Genomic DNA, 3,677 nt, shown 5'->3' on the forward strand with positions numbered 1-3,677 from the left:
TGTTTGAAAACTGCTTCCTAGAGACTTTAATTATGTATTTTTAATTCTCCTTTATTCCATTCGATGCCGTGATCTGTGTGTTGAGTGTTTCAGACTTTATAGGGCATGAACGAGTTGGAGATTGGAAAGGAAGCTAGCAAAAATGGAAGGAACACAAGAAGTAAGGAGATAACCAGCGAGAAGTGACGTGGTCGCATGGCTCACGCGACCGCGCGAAGGAGAGCAAATCGCAGTGACGCGGCCGCATGGCTCACGCGGCCGCGGTGATTGGAAAAGCTCAGGCGACGCGGTAGCGTGGACGACGCGAACGCGTGGCAAGGAAAAGTGCGAATGACGCGTCCGCATGGATGACGTGATCGCGTGACATGTGCGATCTGCATAATCTGCAGAATTCACTGGGGGAAATTTTGGACCTTATTTCGACCCAGTTTTTGGCCCGGAACAGCAGACTAGAGCCAGAGAATATGCAGAAACAAAAGACAACATTCATTCTACACAGTTTACAGTTTTAGATCTAGTTTTTCCTCCTCTAGGTTTTTCTCTCTAGGTTTTAGAATTTTAATTTTGGGAATTGATCTTAGCATTGGAACATTGAGAAGAGTTATTTCCTCATCAAGACCTCGTCATTCTAGTTCGTTCTCTTAACTTGGTTTTATTCTTCCATGTTCTTTGCTTTGTTCAATTTTGTCATTTGAATACTTTCATGATTATTTGATACAAGGATTATTTCTTCCATTTTAATTTATTTTTCCATTCCAATAATCATGTCTTCTTTTAATTCCCTTTCATGTGTTATGGATTTATTATTTACAATGAGTGAGTAGTTCCCCCACTTGATAGGGAGTTGATTGAAAGGAACTCTTGGGTTGGAAGGATTGAAAAAAAATTGTAATTGGGTTAAATGTTGGATTGTTATCTAATCACTAACACCAATCCCTTTGAACTAAGTGGGTTGTTACTCGTGAACAGATCTAGCATTCCAACTTGTTTGACTTTCTCTTACCTAGTAAAGGATAATTAAACAGAACAGCCATTAATTATAAATTAATCTCGAGATCGTTCCATCGATAATAGAGATGCCAACGAATCAACTTCCAGTCAAGGCTTTTATTCATATTATTTAAATTTCCTCTTTTTAATTTTCCCTCTACTTAACTCAACTTCTTGGAACATCTGATTAATAAAATAGCACACTTTTCTGCAACTCGTTGGGAGACGACCTGGGACTCCAACTCCCAGTAATTTTTAATTTAAACTCTTTGTGACATATTTCTAAATTGATAGGCAGATTTTTCGTGAGTTAAGAACTATACTTGCAACGTAACTATTTTAATAATTTTTAATTCACCAACTTCTACACCTCATCAATTTTTGGCGCCGTGCCGGGGAGTTGCAATAGAGTGCTAAAGTTATTAATTAGAATTTATTTATTTGCATTTTATTTTATTTTGTTACTATGAGCTGCATGTTTCTTCTGTCAAATGACCCGTTCACTTCCTGATCCGCGCTCGCTAATATTCGATCCTGAAATTGAAAGGACTATTTCACGAATAAGGCGAGAACAGCGTCGGTTAGTCCGCTCTGAGGGCGGATCTGAAAGTGAACTTGAGGAAGAAACCAGCCCCCGTTCTACTGATTCGGTTGTTTTACGTGCAGAAGACATGGCAGCTAGGAGAGTTACCATCCAGGAGGAAGGAGCCCCTGATTTTACAATGCAACCGTTTCAAGCGCATCATCCAGCGGTAGCTACAGATTTTGAAATAAAGACCGCACTGCTAAACTTGATGCCCAAGTTTCATGGCCTACCTGCTCAAGAGCCTATCAAGCACTTGAGAGATTTCCAGGCAGCCTGTTCTACTGTCAGGCGTGATGGTACTGATGAAACTTCAATTTTGCTGAAAGCTTTCCCGTTTTCTCTCGAAGGAAAAGCAAGAGAGTGGTACTACACTCAACCTCTGCCAAATGTATTCAACTGGGATACACTCAGAAAGGAGTTTTTGGAGAAATTCTTTCCATCTAAAGTTACTGATAAACTGAGGAAGGATATTTCCATAATTGTTCAGGATGACAATGAGACTCTCTTTGAATACTGGGAGCGCTTCAATAATCTTCTGGAAGCATGCCCCCACCACAGGATTGACAAGATAGTGTTACTTACCTATATCACACAGGGCATGAGGCCCCAAGATAAGACCACATTGGAAAGTGCTAGCAATGGGTCTATAAAGAAGTACAAGACCACTGATGAGGCTTGGCAATTGATCAGTGATTTAGGTGAATCCACTAAGAATCACAGGCAAAAGCAAGGCCGTTCGAAAGCCGTTGCAGAAGTATCCTCTAACAGAGAGACTGCTGCTCTAGCTCAGAGTATATGTGAGATGACCAACTTGCTGAAGCAGATGCAATTGAATCAACAACAAGCTCAGCAAGCTCAACCTCCTCCGCCACAGCAAAACCAACAACTAGTCCCACAAAGAATTTGCAGAATCTGTGCTGATTATAGCCATTACACTGATGAATGCCCGCAGCTCCAACAAGAAGACAACATGGTGGCATCCACTCATAACTTCTATGACCGTCCCAACCAAGGGTACAATCAAAGTGGAAATAATAACCATGGATGGCAGGACAATTCTAACTAGAATTGGAGGGACAACAATAACAGAGGAGGCAGAGATAATCAAAAAAATCAGAGGTAGAATAATAACAACAACAGGCAGCAGAATCAACCTTACAGAGCACCTCACCTGAGGCAAAACCAAGGACCACAGAACAATCAACAGCAGACATCTCAATTTACTCATTCTTCTTTATCTCCTAATGAAGAGCTACTACAATCTTTTGAGCGAAGACAACAGACCATGGAAAATAACATGAATAGTATTAATGCCAGTCTGAATGGTCTCACCTCTACTTTGCAAGCTCTTATGTCACAGCTTGGATCAACGCAAAATTCCAGTAACCAACCTTCAGGCTCCACTGGAATCCCCTCTCAACCATTACCCAATCCAAAGGGAGGCATTAATGCCATCACCCTAAGGTCTGGAACCACACTGCAGGAGAGGAGTCAGGAGGAACCAAGCCCACCAGAACACACCTCAGCTGAAGAGGTAGTAGAAATAGAAGATGTTGAAGAGGAAGAGGACATACAGGACATAGCTGAAGAAGAAATAGCTCAACCATAGGAGGAAGCACCAAAAGGCGCAGACACCACAGAAGACACCACTCCTATTCCATTTCCACAACTTGCAAGGAAGCCTAGGAAGCAGCCAGAACCTGACCCCAAAATGGTAGAAATATTCAAAAAGGTTGAGGTAACTGTTCCTCTTTTTGATGTTATTCAGCAGGTATCTAAATATGCAAAGTTTCTAAAAGACTTATGTATCCATAAAGACAAAATTAATGAATTAGAAACTATTCCTTTGGGTAGTTCTATATCTGCTTTAATGGGAGGATTACCTGAAAAATGTAGTGATCCAGGTCCTTGTATAGTTAGCTGTACTATTGGTGGTGTAGTAATTTATGATTGCATGTGTGATTTAGGAGCATGTGTCAGTATAATGTCTTTGTCTATATATGATATTTTGAGGCTCCCTCCCTTAAAAAGGTCGGCAGCTCATTTTGTGTTAGTAGATAAAAGCATTATTACAGTGGCTGGGGTTGCTGAAGATGTTTTG

The 3,677-nt window shown here is 40.9% G+C and overlaps 1 non-coding gene across 1 annotated transcript; it reads right to left on the reverse strand.

Annotated features, from left to right (window-relative positions):
- Positions 1-2,030: 2,030 nt before the first annotated feature.
- LOC148553694 (small nucleolar RNA R71) lies at positions 2,031-2,137 on the reverse strand. The gene has a single exon (XR_015893024.1). It is a non-coding gene; the product is annotated as a small nucleolar RNA R71 (small nucleolar RNA).
- Positions 2,138-3,677: the final 1,540 nt, after the last annotated feature.

Source organism: Arachis ipaensis, chromosome B7 (assembly GCF_059453495.1).
Source record: "Arachis ipaensis isolate K30076 ecotype BB chromosome B7, ASM5945349v1, whole genome shotgun sequence".
Lineage (NCBI taxonomy): Eukaryota > Viridiplantae > Streptophyta > Magnoliopsida > Fabales > Fabaceae > Arachis > Arachis ipaensis.